This window comes from Dendrobates tinctorius, unplaced genomic scaffold (genome assembly GCF_039654945.1).
Source record: "Dendrobates tinctorius isolate UK_male_01 unplaced genomic scaffold, ASM3965494v1 ptg000004l, whole genome shotgun sequence".
NCBI classification, from domain to species: domain Eukaryota; kingdom Metazoa; phylum Chordata; class Amphibia; order Anura; family Dendrobatidae; genus Dendrobates; species Dendrobates tinctorius.
This window is the reverse complement of record NW_027361672.1, coordinates 1,125-20,370: the sequence shown is the minus strand read 5'-3', so window position 1 is coordinate 20,370 and position 19,246 is coordinate 1,125. Positions and strand designations below refer to the sequence as shown.

General features: G+C 45.0%; 1 long non-coding RNA gene across 1 annotated transcript in view; it reads left to right on the top strand.

Moving 5' to 3' along the window:
* The window catches only part of LOC141081308 (uncharacterized), a 28,919-nt gene extending 10,090 nt beyond the window's left edge, over positions 1-18,829 (top strand). The window contains exon 2 of the long non-coding RNA XR_012229606.1: positions 18,639-18,829. This is a non-coding gene — a long non-coding RNA (uncharacterized lncRNA). The remainder of the gene's footprint in view (positions 1-18,638) is intronic.
* Positions 18,830-19,246: the final 417 nt, after the last annotated feature.

The window sequence follows — 19,246 nt, the reverse complement described above, 5'->3', positions numbered from 1 at the left end:
TCATTTTTACAACAAATTTTTTTTTAGGGACCACATCATATTTAAAGTCATTTTGAGGGGTGTACATGACAGAAAATACCCAAAAGTGGCACCATTCTAAACACTAGACCCCTCAAGGTGCTCAAAACCACATTCAAGAAGTTAATTAACCCTTTAAATGCTTCACAGGAACTAAAGCAATGTGGAAGGAAAAAATTAACATTTAACTTTTTTTTGGAAAAAATTTACTTCAGAACCAATTTCTTTTATTTTCACAAGTGTTAAAAGAGAAAATCAACCACAAAACTTGTTGTACAATTTCTCCTAAATACGCCGATACCCCATATGTGGGGGTAAACCACTTTTTCAGCACACGGCAGAGCTCGCAAGGGATGGAGCGCCGTTTGACTTTTTCAACGCAGAATTGGCTGGAATTGAGATCGGATGCCATGTTGCGTTCTGAGAGCCCTTAATGTGCCTAAACAGTGGAAAACTCCAACAAGTGACCCCATTTTGGAAACTAGACCCATTAAGGAACTTGTCTAGATGTGTGGTGAGCACTTTGAACCTTCAAGTGCTTCACAGAAGTTTATAACGTAGAGCCGTGAAAATAAGAAATCTATTTTTTTTTTCCACAAAAATGATCTTTTCGCCCCCAAATTTTTATTTTTACAAGGGTAACAGGAGAAATCATACCCGCACAGTTGTTGTGCGATTTGTCCTTAGTACGCTGATACCCCATATGTGGGGGGAACCACTGTTTGGGCGCATGGGAGAGCTTGGAAGGGAAGGAGTGCCATTTTGGAATGCAGACTTTAATGGAATGGTCTGCGGGCATCATGTTGCGTTTGCAGAGCCCCTGATGTACCTAAACAGTGGAAACCCCCCACAAGTGACTCCATTTTGGAAATTACACCCCCTAAGGAACTTATTTAGATGTGTGGTGAGCACTTTGAACCCCCAAGCGCTTCACAAAAGTTTATAAACGCAGAGCCGTGAAAATAAGTCTTTTTTTATTTCCACAAAAGTGATTTTTTTTTTTAGACCCCAATTTTTAGACCCCCCCCAAAGTTGGTAAATAGTGGAAACCCCTCAATTCTTGCTCCAACCCTAACCCCAACACACCCCTAATCCCAACCCTAATCCTAATTCTAACCCTAATCCTAGTTCGCCCTAACCCTAATTCTAACCCTAGCCGTGTCCCGAGCCCTAACCCTAGCCGTGACCCTAGCCCAACCCTAGCCCTAGCCCTAACCCTAATGGAAAACTGAAAAAAAAAATATTTTCTTTATTTCATCATATTTGCCTATATAAAGGGGTGATAAACGGGGAGGGGTTATGTACTTTTTTTTATTTTGATCAGTATGATCGTTTATCATAGTGATCAAAATAATGAATGGAATCTGCCAGCCGGAGCCGGCAGATTCCCGGCGGGCGCACTGCGCATGCGCCCGCCATTTTCAAGATGGCGGCGCCCATCGGAGGACGCCGGCGGGATGTGGGACCACCGGGAGGGGACGGAGGGCCACGGAGAGGTACCGGGGGGGGGGGGGATCGGGGACCCTATTTCTCTCTCCTCTGATGTGCGATCACATCAGAGGAGAGAGAAATTAAATGTAAAATCGCGGCTTTTTTTTGCGGTCGCCGTTATAGGGTTAATAATGGCAATCGCAAAAGCGGGGTCAGTAAAAACCGATCGATTCATGTTCTCTGGGGTCTCGGCTACCCCTGGCAGCCGAGACCCCAGAGAAAATCCGACACTGGGGGGCGCTATTCACTTAAATCACAGCGCCTTGAATTAACGGCGCTGTGGTTTTAGTACCCTTAACTACCGCCGTTAAAAGGCGTATCGGCTGTCGTTAAGGGGTTAAGCAATTCCTTCAATTCAGCCACCTGTGTCCATTGACCTTCATTTAGGGTTACTTGAGGGTTCGCCATATCTATAAGAAACGGTCTTAGTTCAAGCAATCACTCAATCGTTAAATAAGTACTGCTCCACCGAGTGGCTTGATCGACAATTGCCCCTTTCCCAGCACATCTCTTCAAGATGGAATCAATTTTAGGGGTTCTGGCGGCAATAACCTACTTCCTTACTTTTCCAATCAGATTTCCAGACTGTCTCGATTGCAGACTATCTCTTATTGCCAGCTGCAGCGTGTGCACAACTTTCTCACTTTCTCTAGCTCGGTGCCCAGGAATCAGATCCTGTGCAGGGCAGGCACCCCTCCTCTCTCTGGTGAAGACGGTAGAAGACAGGACAGAGGAGGGGAGATTGCCCCCTTCAGTCTGGAGCCGGTGCAGGACGGTAGCACTGCAGCATACAAGTGAGTTTTGATAGGTGCGTGCCCCTGCTTGTGGGGGGGGGGGGGCAGCTACCCCCCTGCCCCTCGCTGGCTACGGCCATGATTCACACACAGCGTTTTTGCGGATCCATTTTTTGCAGTAAAATGTAGTCACTCTGGGCATCCCAGCAAAGTCAATGGGTTTCAAGATATGACATTCAGACACATCATTTTGTGAGGATCCGTTTTTGGGCTGAATGAGCATGTCAGTTTGTGTGGCGTTTTTCTAATCTGCTTTTGCTATTGAAAACATCTATGATTCTGTTTTTAAGAAGCTGATCTGATTTTGCAGCTGAAAAACGTATCCTCAAAAAACGCAGCAAAAACGCTGTGTGTGAATGTAGCCTTAGATCAGGAATAGAGCAGCCATTTATAGGACATTTCATAACTTTTCCAAATTCCTATGAAAAAATATTGCACATTCTGCATTGAACTATTGTACCCAATTTATTATATATTTTAGGAGTTGGTCCATTTTATACCGACTCCACCAAAATGAGCTCCGACTCCACAGCCCTGATCCTGACTTCAGAATGTTATCATACATGGCCATGTGAATATACATATGAGGTAAACTGCAGCATCGCCACAGTCTGCGTGAAATATATGCAGACTGAAGCGACGCTGCAGGTTAAAACTCCTGTGTATTCATCTGCCCAGGTGTGATAGTTATGATACCAGGCCACGGTATAGTAGATATGACATGACGTGTATTTTCCCCATCATCTCCTCAGTTCATTCACCACACACTGAATATAGGATGTGGTTAATTACAAGTTATATCTAGAATCCCCTGGCCTTGTGTCACAAAAAGTCAATTGATGATGGTAAAAACACACCATCCTGAATTAACTTTTTATAATACCTGGCAAGGTAATAATAGATATGCCTTGCAATCAACACCACCCTCTGTTCAGTCTGTGCAATATTAGCAGACTGAAGACAGTAATGGTGGTGAAAATACAAGTCATATATGTGTTTTTGATTACACATATCTCCAGGAATGATACAAGAAACGTGTAATTCCTGGAGTTATGTTGTGTCAAAAACGCAAAGTGTACGGCGCAGTGTGTGTAGGCGGCGACAGACTCTGTAACCAAACAGTTATGGTAAACCATAATTTAATTTTTATTTTAAAAAATAAAAAGGATTATTGTGAATGACGGCAGGGGGAAGATGGGTGCACTTTGGGAGTGTGGAGAGACGAACGGCTGGAAGGCGAGGAAGGGGTTCTATGGGAAGGGGCGATGAATGTAGTGGGGGAAGGGAGCTCAGGGATGGAACTGGAGGCAGGGTGATACACATTATGAGGTGAGGGGGAGCCACATACTAAGTCTTTTTTATTTTTTAATTTTTATTTTCTTTGGCACTGGAATCTCCTGGCTGGAATCAAAGTGTTGACCGCCTGGAGCTGCTGGACCTTTGCCTTGAATCAAAAAATGAGGGTCATCCCTCTGATGATGGTGCTCCTGTGAGGAGGAGCTCTGCCGGTGCTCCGAGCAGGATGTGGAGTGGTGGCAGTTATCCTAGGAGGAGGAGCGCTACCGGTCCTCAGTAGTATGAGTGGTGGTGGCGGTGAGCCAAGTTGGAGAAGTGGTAGCAGTGCTCCGATCTGAATAAGAAGTGGTGGCAGTGCTCCTAGACAAAGAATATGCGGCAGTGCTCAAAGGTGGTGCTGTGGCGGTGCTCAAAGCAGGTTGGGCGGTGGTGGTGCTCCTAGGAGGAGTTGTGGCGGTGCTCCTAGGAGGAGAATAGGCAGCAGTGCTCAAAGAAGGTGGTGCCGTGTCGGTGCTCCAAGCAGGTGTTGTGGTGGCGGTTCTCCAAGATGGTGGAGCAGGTGTGGTGGTGATCCAGACAGGAGCAGCACTTACCATGGTAGTGGCGGTGGAGTGTCCAGCAGCACTCGGGGCGGTGTAGTGGTGTCCGGCTTGGCTTGAGCTGCAGGTGGCCTTGCAGTGGTATGCAGCAGAAGTCGGTATTGAGGTGTGGCGAGTCAGTGGTGGCACAGTTGGAAATGACACCACTGACTGCTGCACGTACCGATTCTGCTGCATAGCCTAAGTAAGCAGTGTTGCTCAGGACTAAGGTGTCCCCCCCCCCCCCCCTCCCCCCCATGCCCCGTTCAATTTTGCTGAAAAAATGGTGTGCTGGTCTGTTGAGGTCAGCTTCCAGACAGTCAAGGCGACTGTCAACAGAGTGGAAGCGGTGTTCCATGTGGGTAAAACCGTGTTCCATGAGTGAAAAACTGCTTTCCACTCTGACAGCGCCTTGAGGCTGGCATGAAAGGCCTCGCTCAAGTGCATGAACTCGGGCAAGACAGGCTTGTCCGAGGCCCTCTGCTGCTGGCGGGAAGTGCCCGCATAACCAGTGGCAGAGACTTGGGACAGTGGAACACCTGATTGACCAGCTTCCTGATCATCAGCTGTCCGTGTTGCTGACCTGCAAGATGCTTCCTGGCTGTCGGATGGCTGGGACGGGTCCGAGGTCGTCCGATGAGGGACCGCTCCAGGGACAGGTTGCAGGGTGCTGCTCCAGGTGCTGTGGAAAGAAAAGAAAAACATTAGTATCATGCATTTACAAGAAGCATCAGCTGTGGAATAGAAAAACACAGATTTAAAAAAATAAATAAATGTAAATACTTACGCTCTGGTGGCAAGGACCGGTCTTGGGAAAGCCATCTCTCGATGGTAACGGTATTTGGTTCTGGTCCTTGCCGCTGAACCACTGCGAACCTGTCCCTCAGCACGAACATCAGTGTTGAAGCGGTCCTTCATCGAGCGCCACTGTGGTTCGGACTTTGTTCACTGTTGGAAAAAGAAAGAAAAAAACATACAATGCACTGATGGCAAAATCTGTATCCTCTCACACACCAGAGTGAACATGGCAAACAGTCAATGCGGCATCACAAAACAATTCAATAGACAATGCACTGATTGTTCGCCATGATAATACAATTGTGTTTCATGATAGAAATATGTCTAGCAAGAAGCACAGTGCCATCAGGAACAAGTCAAAGCAGGAACAATGCAGTAATACATTACACAATTGTTATGAATGGGAAACCGAGGAGGAAAAAAAAAACAAGCTAAGTGTCAGAAAACCAGAGAAGTTGGTAACTATGCAGATTGCAGATCCCCGATCTTACCCGCACAACTAGCAGCAGTCGTGGAGCGTTCCTACGTTGGTCCTAGACGCCTCGTCACAACCGGAGAACTACATAAGCCTAAAGCAGGAAAAGAGGAAAACTGCCCCAGAGCAGACCCCAAAGGAAAGACAGCCCCCCACATGTATTGACGGTGAAACAAGATGAAAATACAAACAAAGGCAGGAAAATAGGCTGAGCAAACGATGGGGCCCGGCTAACTAAAAAGGACAGAAAAGGAAAGACACTGTCTGCAATCTGCCAAAAAAAACCTACAAAAATATTGTCCAACACTTCAGCAAAATTAACCCTGAAGTCACTAGACTTCTAAACCTATATCGGCACTCTGAAATATTCTGAGACAGAGCAAAAAAGAGGCCAATCTAATAAGGGACAAAAAGCAGATTGGCAAATACTGATTGGAGTGGAATTTCAGCATAGCCCCAGCAGGGGCTGGCTGATTACACAAAAAACTGAATTGACCAACAAGAGCAAGTGTGAACATTAGCAAAAAACAAACTTAACTTGAGAAGACTGGAAGAGAGCTGAAGTCCAGGACCTGAGAAGCAGACTGAATCACCAGCACCCGGATAGGGCGTCGGCTGTCTTATATCCAGAGATCCAATCGTTATCTTCCTCATCAGGTGGCAGATCACTACCACTTAAACCAACCGCACTACCTCCTGTCACCACCAGAGGGAGAACGGAAGGGGAACTCTCAACTGGTGGAGCAGAAAATGAGTTCATGACACACAATGCAGTCACTGTTGATCCTGATGACACTGTGTTTCCTTCTACAATATATCTAGCAAGAAACACAACAGTGCCATCAGGAAAAACAGTCAATGCGGCACAATACAGCAATACAATACACAGTGCAGTCACTGTTGATCCTGATGACACTGTTGTATTTCCTGCTAGAATATATCAGGAAACGCAACAGTGCCATCAGGAAAAACAGTCACTGCAGCATCACAGAGCAGGGAAATACTTACTTAAATGCCTTTTTGGAACTTGGAGAGGCTCTGTCCCAGCCATCCATCAACGCTGCGGCCACCTCATTCCATAGCCGTCGACAACGATATGGATCGCTGTTGCATCGCTAAGTGGTCACTAGTGAGCTGCCACACAGGCAGATCTCACCAGCGACATAGCAGGGGTCGCTACTTACCTGTCAGTCGCGGCGATCCTGACATCCTCCCGCCCGCCTCCACGCGTTGCTCGTCGGCGCCACAGGAAGCGCCCGGCGAGAAATAGTCCAGGACGTTCTCGCGCAACCAGTGGGGGAGCCGGTCGGAGGTAAGTATCAGACATAGCGATATCGCTAGCAATATCGCTGCTACGTCACAATATCGGTGACGTTACAGCGATATTGCTAGCGATATCGCTATGTGTAACGGGGGCTTTAGATTAAGGCAGCCACAGATATTAAAAAAAAAAAAAAAATCCCTTTTTATCTTGGGCAGCAATTACTAGAGAGCAACTTTTTCTAGTCTACAGTGTTTTGGCCCTAGTGTTTCTATTAGGCCATGTTCACACGCTCAGTGTTTTACATCAGTATTTGTAAGCCAAAACCAGGAGAGGAACAGTCAGAGGAAATGTATAAAGGAAACAAATCAACACTTCTGCGTTTTTGCACCCCTGATTTTGACTTACAAATACTGACCACTGTGTGAATGTGGCCTAATAGTAAGAGCCGTAGATGTTCTATACAGAAGGCTCACTACATGCAGGAATGTGTAAACATGAATTCTTACGAAGTACATGGGTGAACTCCAGTACACTCCAAATGTTAAATAATCCCCCTACTCTGTATAATAGGGGCACATCATTGCAAACCACCCATAAAGTGACTGCAGCCTCCATCTGCATAATAACAAGTGAAACATGGGGTTACTGAATGACATCTCAACCGCTTCCATAGGTAACAGCGATACAAGAGGACAGGACTGCATATTCGGGTCGGTCACAGCATGCTCAATCCAGTGGTCACCACTTATATCCAGGATCAGAGGATAGATGCAGTTTTATCAGCCTTTTTCATGTCCAGGTGTTTTATAGATGTAAAAAATATATAATATAATTGTTATTTTTTTAATTTTATTTTTTTGTTATGTAGGCTGGAAGCTGGGATAATATGAGTAATCCTAGCATGATGCTTCTGTGAGTAGATCAGGTATAATAGTGATCTAATACCTGTTGGCTAATAGATCATTATTTGCAGTGATTAACGGTGTATTGCCTGGAGGAGACAGATTGTGTCCTTCCTGCATGCGCCTCTCTTCCATCAGGCGGTCTATTTGGCTAATCACCTGCCTTGTTGTGTGTTTTTTTTTTTTTTTTTTTTTTTTTTGGTCTGGAAAAAAAAAAAAACGTATCTGATTTTGATCGAAGTCATTAAACAAAATTATCAATACAAGTCTATGGCTTCATTAAAATCCAAGTACACTGATATAATTCATGTGCTGTCTGTTTTTAATGTTCCATTCCAGAATTTTGTTTTCTGTTGCATACTTGAAAAATCACTGATGACCAATACTGACCAAGGACTGATAAAACTTGTGTTCAACAACTTGATGAAACTCAAACCATTTTTACGTACTAGAAAATTCACTGATCTTTTGAGGCTTATGAGCATAAAACGGCCTTTATAGACGTTATTGTGCTCAATATTTCTCATGTAATGTAAAATGAGTAGTAAGTGGCAATGAACTTGACGGGAACCATGAGACTATACATTTTTGTATAATATTTGTCTGTTATTGTCTTAAGGCCACATTAATACATCCGTGTGTTGGTTACGGACAGGCCGCTGGTCTCAAGACCGAAACTCAACATTCTCAGGTGTGTAGAACACTGTCCAGTTCAGTCAGAAGCATCGCGGTCAGTCTGTACATCAACCCACCAAAGCCATAGATGTGTGACTCCGACATAATACTTAATGAGAAACATGATTCCTTTCCTCGTCATGGGACTTTAACTTATTAATGCAGAATCATGTAAGCTGGTGACAGCACGGTTGATCTTGTATGGAGAGGGCTAAGTACAGTAGCTCTCTCCAAATTAAACATGTTACATACCCGCCATCTATGTCTAACAGCAGACGGCTGAGCTGCAATCGCTTCTTTTAGCTGCTTAAATAGAACACTCACTGGACCTCGCACCCATTGGTCTTATTCCAGTTCTAATCGACTCTCCCATAATGCATTGATAGGTTACCCTTTAAGCAGGGGCCAGGTGAAGGCCCCTGTTTCTGCAGTCTTTATAGTGGCTGAGCTTCAAAGGAGACCGTGATTTTCACGATGTGTGCAGTATAAGTGATTGCAAGTTCAAGTCACCCGAGAGTATGTGTCTCCATACAACAGCTTCTTTCGCTGGGTGAACCCTCTGAGATTTTCAAGAGGAAGATGCCTCAGGCAATGCTAGTGTGGTGAGGATTTTGACGATTGGTACCTTTTTTTTTTTTTTTTTTTTTTTTTTTTTTTTTTTTTTTTTCCTGCTTTTTCCAGCTTCTTTAAAGGCTTTTTTTTATTTTGTAAACTTCATTCAACAGTGAAGAAAATAAAATGCTTGCGGTTTGTCTTGCAAAAATGCTGCCCAAATGCTAGCAAAAAGACGTTCAGGTGGCTTGAACATTCCTATTAATTCTTACAAAGTATAGATTGTGTTCAGAATGAAAAACGCCTGAAGAATGGCTAGCTATCACTTCTTTTAAAGGGAAGGTGCCATCCAAAAAATTTTTTTTCAGCAATTGAAAAAATTTAAAGAATTAATGTTTACATTGTCTTAAAAAATATTATCATTTGTTTTTAATTTTGCAAAATATGAACAATAATTTTAAAAAGTTTGGCATTTCCACTAGGGGGAGCAGCTACTGAAATCTGGCACAAAAACCTATGACATCTAGGAACACAGTGAGCAGCCATTTTGATGGGGCCTGCAAAGTTACTGACTGTTTTTGCATGTAAAGTCTGGATCAGAACAGGTTATCAATCAGCAGAAATGTTTCCTGTATTTCTGTGGAGCAGACAATAAATGGTCCATCCATGTGTATATAACACAGCACTCTATGTACAATCCCTGGCATCGAACAGGGCGCCCCCCATAGACCAGCACACTGCTCTCCTGAAATACTCTGTGCTGCTGTCGCTCTGCTCCTTCCACCATATATCAGGCCCCTGTCGCCTCGCTTTCACACATCGCCAGGACAGGATCTGAGGAGAGGAATGGGGTTTTCGGTCACTGAGGATGGCAGGCAGGAAGGATTCTGGGAGCAGGGTGACAGCATCACAGAGTATTTCAGGAGAGCAGTGTGCTGGTCTATGGGGGGCACAGAGGGAGATATATCGGGAGGAGCAGGGTGACAGCAGCACAGAGTATTTCAGGAGAGCAGTGTACTGGTCTATGGGGGGGGCACAGAGGGAGATATATGGTGGAGGAGCAGGGTGACAGCAGCACAGAGTATTTCAGTAGAGCAGTGTGCTGGTCTATGGGGGGCACAGAGGGAGATATATGGGGGAGGAGCAGGATGACAGCAGCACAGAGTATTTCAGGAGAGCAGTGTACTGGTCTATGGGGGGGGCACAGAAGGAGAGTTATGGCGGAGGAGCAGAGTGACTGCAGCACAGAGTATTTCAGGAGAGCAGTGCGCTGGTCTATGGGGGGCACAGAGGGAGATATATGGGGGAGGAGCAGGGTGACAGCACCACAGAAATCCAGGAAACATTTCTGCTGATTGATGGCCTGTTCTGATCCAGACTTTGCATGCAAAGACCCCATTCCCCTCCTCAGATCCTGTCCTGGCGATGTGTGAAAGCGAGGCGACAGGCGCAGTCCGGGGTGACGCTGGTAAGCAGGCTGGGGGGAAATGGAGCCATACAGTAACGATAAAAAATGAGACCCCTCTCTTCAGCTGCCTCACCATCCCACCCCTGACTGCACCTATTACCCCTGACCCGTGTGCAGGTGCTCAGCCAGAATCACCCTAGAATGCTTTTAGCAGATAATACTGCCATAGTGTTCTCACATAATACCGCCATATACTTCACACATAATGCCGCCATATAGATCATGCCACCATGTAGATCACACATAAAACCAGCAGGGTGACAGCAGCACAGAGTATTTCAGAAGAGCAGTATCATAGGATTAGATACACGGCTCAGCAGTCAGTATCACACGAGAGGATTAGATACACAGCTCTGCAGACAGTATCACATGGGATAGGATTAGATACACGGCTCTGCAGTCAGTATCACACAGGGGAGGATTAGATACACGGCTCAGCAGTCAGTATCACAAAGGCTAGGATTAAGGGGGTTTTACACTAAGCGATATCGCTAGCAATATCGCTAAAACGTCACTGGTTTTGTGACGTTATAGCGATATTGTTAGCGATATCGCTATGTGTGATACTTAACAACGACCGGCTCCCCCGCTGTCCATCGCTGATCGCGCGAGAATGTCCGGCTCCATTTCTCGTCGGGCGCTTCCTGCTGAGACTTCCTCCTGTGACGACGAGCGACGCTGGACACGGGCGGGAGGACGCAGGATCGCTGTGTGTGAAAGGTAAGTATCGTGCGCTGCGTCGCTGCTGTATCGCTGTGAGATCTTTCTGTATGAAAGCTCACTAGCGATCATTTAGCGATGCACCAGCGATCCTGACCGGGTCGGATCGCTGGTTGGATCGCTGGTGCATCGCTAAATGTAAAAGGGCCTTTAGAAACGCAGCTCAGCAGTCGGTATCACACAGGAGAGGATTAGATACACGGCTCAGCAGTCAGTATCACACAGGGGAGGTTTAGATACACGGCTCAGCAGTCAGTTTCACACAGGGGAGGATTAGATACACGGCTCAGCAGACAGTATCACAGGAGAGGATTAGATACACAGCTCAGCAGTCAGCATCACACAGGAGAGGATTAGATACACAGCTCAGCAGACAGTATCACAGGAGAGGATTAGATACACGGCTCAGAAGTCAGCATCACACAGGGGAGGATTAGATACACTTCTCAGCAGTCAGTATCACACAGGGGAGGATTAGATACACAGCTCAGCAGTCAGCATCACACGGGAGGATTAGGTACACTGCTCAGCAGTCAGTATCACACAGGGGAGGATTAGATACACAGCTCAGCAGTCAGCATCACACGGGAGGATTAGGTACACTGCTCAGCAGTCAGTATCACACAGGGGAGGATTAGATACACAGCTCAGCAGTCAGTATCACACAGGGGAGGATTAGATACACAGCTCAGCAGTCAGTATCACACAGGGGAGGATTAGATACACAGCTCAGCAGTCAGTATCACACAGGAGAGGATTAGATACACGGCTCAGCAGTCAGAATCACACAGGAGAGGATTAGATACACGGCTCAGCAGGCAGCATCACACAGGGGAGGATTAGATACATGGCTCAGCAGGCAGTATCACACGAGACAGTATTACAGATATGCCCACACTGGTGAAACTTCCAGCCCCCCCCGAATTATACACTAGACTATGGGCTGTATATGTCACTGTCCTCCTCAGACAGCCATAAAAGCTGTCATAAAAAGGAAGGTGTCAGATTACGGGAGATCACTGGGGCTGTGAGTGAGGAGGCGGAGACAGAGCAGGAGGACAGTGGAGCTGGAGCAGGAAGCACAGTGCAGAAAGTGGAGCTCAGCAGATAGCACTGGGCTACAGTAAAATGGCGCCCAGCCACACCTACAGCAGTGAATGGTGCAGCCCACAGGGGCGTGCCCAGTTCACTGCTAATGAGGCTGCAATGTGGGGTCGGGAACCGACCACAGTCTCCCATGTCCAGGGACGGCCATATTTGCAGACTGTATGAGTCCTCCACAGATCTGCAAATCAAGATGGCAGCGCCCAGTGGCTACATTAAAACATCATTACAAACAAACCATAAATCCTGGTTAGTACAACATTTGCTGAAACAACATGTTTTGTTACTTTTTTTTTTTTGCAAATTATATAAAATTGCGGCACCTTCCCTTTAAACATTGGAAGGGGTTAACAGACTGAAAGGCAAGTTGTTTTTACATAGAAATGGATCAGTGCTTTCTTTTGAGAGTTTGGCACTTCTTCAGGTGGTTTGAGGCTGTGTGCACACGATGCAGATATCCAGCGGATCCGCAGCGGATTTTTTCGCGCAGAAACCCTGCATATCCGCATTGTGATGTACAGTAGCATGTAAATCAATGTAAAGAAAAAACCGCTATGTAGACGCTGCAGATTTTTCTGCGCGGTTTTCCTGCGGTACAAAATCCGCAGCATGTCACTTCTTTTGTGCGGTTTTCCATCTCCCTTGTCTCCAAATCCGCAGGGGGAAAACCGCAGTAGAAAACCGCATTAAAAATGGAAGAAATCCGCAGGAAAAATGCAGGTCATTTGACCTGTGGATTTCTTCAATTCTGCGCGGAAAAATCCGCAGGGCAAAAAAGTACATGTGCACTCAGCCTTAAGAGTAAAATATTGCCCTGTTTCAAAACCTAAGTGTTTTACACTGGAAAACTGTAGTAAAGCATATTGAAAAGTTGTATAACTTAAATTTTGAAACTTTTGTCATTTCACACTAGTTTCGGGCATTTCCACCATAATAGGTAAAGCTAGCAGTGTTTAAGTCAGAAATGTTACTCTAGTCTCTGACTGGAATAAGATTTCTGCTGGTAAAATGCAACAAATACATTAAGTGAGGTGCGCCTTGTAATGAATTTGGTTCATTTTATTATTTTTTTGCTTCTTATTTCGCTTCCCTCATTAATACTGATGTAAAGTTGTGACCAAAAGTATTGACACCCCTGCAATTCTGTCAGATAATACTCAGTTTCTTCTTGAAAATGATTGCAAACACAAATTCTTTTGGTATTATCTTCATTTAATTTGTCTTAAATGAAAAAGCACAAAAAGAATTGTCCTAAAGCCAAATTGGATATAATTTCACACCAAACATAAAAAAGAGGGTGGACAAAAGTATTGGCACTGTTCGAAAAATCATGTGATGCTTCTCTAATTTGTGTAATTAACAGCACCTGTAACTTACCTGTGGCACCTAACAGGTGTTGGCAATAACTAAATCACACTTGCAGCCAGTTGACATGGATTAAAGTTGCCCCAACCTCTGTCCTGTGTCCTTGTGTGTACCACATTGAGCATGGAGAAAAGAAAGAAGACCAAAGAACTGTCTGAGGACTTGAGAAACCAAATTGTGAAGAAGCATGAGCAATCTCAAGGCTACAAGTCCATCTCCAAAGACCTGAATGTTCCTGTGTCTACCGTGCGCAGTGTCATCAAGAAGTTTAAAGCCCATGGCACTGTGGCTAACCTCACTAGATGTGGACGGAAAAGAAAAATTGACAAGAGATTTCAACGCAAGATTGTGTGGATGTTGAATAAAGAACCTCAACTAACAACCAAACAAGTTCAAGCTGCCCTGCAGTCCGAGGGTACAACAGTGTCAACCCATACTATCCGTCGGCGTCTGAATGAAAAGGGACTGTATGGTAGGAGACCCAGGAAGACCCCACTTCTTACCCCGAGACATAAAAAAGCCAGGCTGGAGTTTGCCAAAACTTACCTGAAAAAGCCTAAAACGTTTTGGAAGAATGTTCTCTGGTCAGATGAGACAAAAGTAGAGCTTTTTGGGCAAAGGCATCAACATAGAGTTTACAGGAGAAAAAAAGAGGCATTCAAAGAAAAGAACACTGTCCCTATAGTCAAACATGGCGGAGGTTCCCTGATGTTTTGGGGTTGCTTGCTGCCTCTGGCACTGGACTGCTTGACCGTGTGCATGGCATTATGAAGTCAGAAGACTACCAACAAATTTTGCAGCATAATGTAGGGCCCAGTGTGAGAAAGCTGGGTCTCCCTCAGAGGTCATGGGTCTTCCAGCAGGACAATGACCCAAAACACACTTCAAAAAGCACTAGAAAATGGTTTGAGAGAAAGCACTGGAGACTTCTAAGGTGGCCAGCAATGAGTCCAGACCTGAATCCCATAGAACAACTGTGGAGAGATCTAAAAATGGCAGTTTGGAGAAGGCACCTTTCTGATATCAGGGACCTGGAGCAGTTTGCCAAAGAAGAATGGTCTAAAATTCCAGCAGAGCATTGTAAGAAACTCATTGATGGTTACCGGAAGCGGTTGGTCGCAGTTATTTTGGCTAAAGGTTGTGCAACCAAGTATTAGGCTGAGGGTGCCAGTACTTCTGTCTGGCCCATTTTTGGAGTTTTGTGTGAAATGATCAATGTTTTGCTTTTTGCTTCATTCTCTTTTGTGTTTTTTCATTTAAGACAAATTAAATGAAGATAATACCAAATTTGTGTTTGCAATCATTTTCAGTAAGAAACTGAGTATTTGACAGAATTGCAGGGGTGTCAATACTTTTGGCCACAATTGTATGAAATGCCAGGCTTAAAGGAAACCTGTTATCAGGATTTTGGGAAGTAAACTACAGGCATTGTGAGGTTGGCACTGTTACTGATTAAAATGATACCTGGAATGATTCAGTCCGTCTTGTGGTTGTTTAATCTGTGTTTGCAGTTTTGATTTAATGATTCTCTGGCTCTTGGGCGGCTTTTTTAGTGCTCTGGCCTCATTGTCATCATTCTGGCTTAAATGATGGTTCACTGAATTTTCAGTGACCTGCCTCCTATTTTAAATACTGAACTTGCGCAGTTAATATTGTTGCGCAAAGTTGCGCCACTGACGCTTTCACACTAGCATCTGTTGCCTGTAGATGTTACCGTACATGCGCCAGATCCTTTTTGCTGGAGCCAAATTTTTTTTTGCTCAAACAAAATGGTGCCGGCTGCGGTGCATGTGCAGTAGCATCTATCGACAAGCAACACTCTCAGTATGCGCAGGCGCCACCCACCAGGTAGGCAGGACTTGTGCACATTAAGAGCATCACTTGCAGATGGATGCTACTGCGTATGCGCCGGCGTACTTTTGTTGGAGCAAAAGAAAAATTTGTCTTCAACAAAATGGCGGCGCATGCGCAATAGCATAGATGCTACTGCACATTTGCCAGTGCCATTTTGCTGGAGTTAATATATATATATTTTTTAACTGCGCAAGCAGTGTTTAAAATAGGAGGCAGGTCACTGAAGGTTCTGTCATTTAAGCCAGAATGATGACGATGAGACTAGAGCATTAAAAAAAAAGACCTGCCCCAAAGCATGAGAATCTCATTAAATCAAAACTGCAAACACAGAATAAACAACCACAAGATGGATTTCAGCCTGACAATGCACGTAGTTTACTGTGCAAAATCCTTATGACAGGTTTCCTTTTAATAAATCAGGGACTGTAATATACAGTTAGGATTGCGCTCAACATATGACCACTCGTACGCGATTTGAATACTTGTGATCTTGTGCTGGCTCACTGAGAGAAGCTAGTTGGCACATGACCAACCGCAAGTTTTTAAAATCCTATATGAGCGGCCACATGACAAAAACTCGAAGTGGGAGTAGAGCAGAATCCTAACAGTATGTACATTACACTGTTCAGATTTGCCTGGATAGTGCCTGCTGAAAAGTAGCCCTGGCCAGGAAAACTATTGTCATAGGTATTATGGTGAGTGCCCACAGTGCGGACTCAGCTGCGGATTTTTTCTGTGCGGATTTGCAGGTAAATCCGCAGGTAAAATGACCTGCAGTTTACCTGCGGATTTGCCTGCGGTTTTCCTCCTGCGTTTTTGACACCTGGACAATGGAGCAGGTGTCAAACCGCAGCGGAACCTGCAGGAATTGACATGCTGTGGATTTGAAACCGCAGCAAATCCGCGCTGAAAAATCTGCAGCATGTGCACTGCGGATTCAAAAAGCCATTGGATAACATTATACTGTGCTCTGCTTGTGGATCTGCAAAATCCGCACCGTGTGCACATACCCTTAAAAGGATTTCCCTCCTCTCCCAGCTACAGTTTTTGAGAAAAAAAACCTTCTTTTTTTCAACCTCAGGGTATGTGCACACGATCAGAAATTGGCAGCGTTTTTGACACAGCCATGTCTGCTGCGTCCAAAGCGCTTCCGACTATTGAACGCAGGTGAATCAGCATGTGTTCACGGAACCGTGCGAAATCACCGCGTCCAATACATTGTACGGGTGAGATTTATCTTGCGGAGGCTCGCGTCTCCGTAAGATAAATAGAAAGACGTGCCACATGTCCGTTTCAGCAGGGAAGCCGCAGGTGTCTGCACGCATAGTGGAGATGGGATTTCTTGAAATCCCATCCACTATGCTGTAACATCTGGACGCTGCGCAAGTACACAGCATTCAACCCACAGTGTTCACTGACTGTGTGCACCTACCCTATCTTGTCTTCCATTTTTGGTGAAAGTGTAGAGCTGTTAACTTATTCTGGTAATTTGAACTTTTGTCAAATTTAGGGTTGAGACCAAACAGCTCCAGGAATAGAGCAAAGTATGAAGAGGGAACAAATTTGGTTGGAAGAAAGGGTGACAGGCTGATGAGTTACAGATAACCATTATATTTCTTTTCTTTTTTTTTTTGTATGCTTTTGTCAATTTACTTGAGTCATCTTGTGTAAACTGCTACAGAACAGTATGGTTGATCAGTAATTTTGTTAAATGCAATGTTGGCTTTCTTTCTTCTCAGACATCAATTTATTGGTGTGTTTGTCTGAATAAGGAGAAGTGGCTTTCACACACAATGTTATTGTATTGATGTGTAGCTTTTTTTTCTTAGTACTCCTGTGTCTAGAAGGGATTATTGTTTCATAAGCCAGGGCATTGGTTCTCATGACATCAGGGGGTTTTAGATTACAAGGAGGGTCAAGGTAGGCAGCGTTTTATCGGAAAGATTATCTAAATTTACATAGCTAAAGCTGGAGTCACACATAGCGACTCACCAGCGATCCCGACAATGATATCAACGTGTCAGGATCGCTGGTGACGCCGAGCGCGCGGCGTCGCTGTGTTCGTTAGTTACCAGCGCGCTGATGCAGGGAGCTGGTAACTAACGTACACATCGGGTATCCAAGGGACGTGCGTCCCTTAGATACCCGATGCGTACGTTAGTTACCAGCAGATCGCTGGTCTCCCGCCTGTCACACGCAGCGATGCGTGCTGGCCAGCGGGAGACCAGCAACCAAAGAAAAGTCGAGAGGTTTCCCAGAGCGATCAGCGATACCGGCAGGGGGGCCGATCGCTGTCACACACAGCGATCTCGCTGGTGAGATCGCTGTTGTGTCACAAAACTTGTGACTCAGCAGCGATCTCGCTAGCGAGCTCGCGATGTGTGACGAGGCTTTAACAGATTACGTTTTGTGACTTTAGAGGACTTATTGTTTGTAGATTGTTAACACTGATCTGTCATTGCTCATCTAATATCGCAAATGTGTCCAGTTCATTATACACCACTCTCAGCTTCTTGTAAGGTTTCTTCCTTCACTTCCTCTGTCCTTTAAAATCCATTTATTCCCCCTTTCCCAGGACTTAATGCTAATGGTGTGGTTCATCAATATTCAGTTTCATCTCCTCCCTCCCACCCCCAGCACTGTGACTGATGGACAAGACCTTCCTGATGTCTGGGCAAATCTTCCATAGTTATAATGTACACGTACAGTTACCCTAGTCGAACTTTGTTCTTGCCGATGTTAGAAATGATGACACACTCAATGTGTTGCAGGAAGACGGTCACTTTCTTAGGCCGGGGTCCCTTGCAAGAAACTTGCACGAGTCTCGCATCTCAATACCCGGCACTGCCGCCGGCACTCCGGGATCGGAATGTGCGGCTGCATGTATTTCTATGCATCTGAGCGCTTCGGTCCCCGAGTGCCGGCGACAGTGCCGGTTATTGAGATGCGAGACTCGTCCGAGTTTATCGCAAAGTGACCCTGGCCTAACTGTAGCGCTAAGGAGTTAGCAGCATCCACAAAGTGTATTGCAAGGGTTCAACAGTAGGAGCAGGGAGGGTGGCAGTGAGAGGAGCTTGTGAATTTAGCTAGGAAGCATAGAAGTTTCCAGTCTGAATACACTTGGGGTGTAAGGTTGGACTCCTAAATTGTTGGGCTTTCAGGAAAGGTTAGACATTTTGGAATGGATCATTAGTATTAGGTGATCTACTTCATGATATATACAGATTATTTACCTCTTGTGACAGATCTTCATTTAAGATACTCTCTTTTCCATCACCCCACAGGGTATCATCAGTCGAGTCACAGATACTGTAAAGAGCATTGTTCCAGCTTGGCTGCAGAAATATTTTAACAAAGACGACGAGGTACCTGGAAGATCCTCAAACTTGATTCGTGCCGAAGGACCATTCTGATGATAGACAACATGAAGAAACAAAGTCACACCTATGTTCAGGAAGACCTGCCTGCAACTGCAGATGACAGAATCACTCTCGAGCGTGTTAGGACCCAGGAAGGTAGGAAATCTCCTTTTAAATAGTACCTGTCACCTCTTCTCACATGTCCTTTCTTAGTAAATGCTTTATTTCCCATGTAATAATTATACAGCGTCTTTTCTTGAAGCTGTGTAGTTCTCTTTTCATCAGTTACTCCTCCTAGAAATGAGAGTAAATTAACAACTGGTTATAACCATTCCTTATTCAAAGGGGTGTATCCCTGCTGGCTGCCACCAATTACACTGTTGAAGTGTGTAGACACGCTCCCTCAAATAGTAATGCCCATTGCAGGAATAACAGGAAGGTGCAAGTTATACAACAGTTAAAAGAAAAGACGCTATAAAGTGGTCCTTTCAAAATACATATTTGTTTTTAAATCCTTTTTGAGTTTTCAAAGA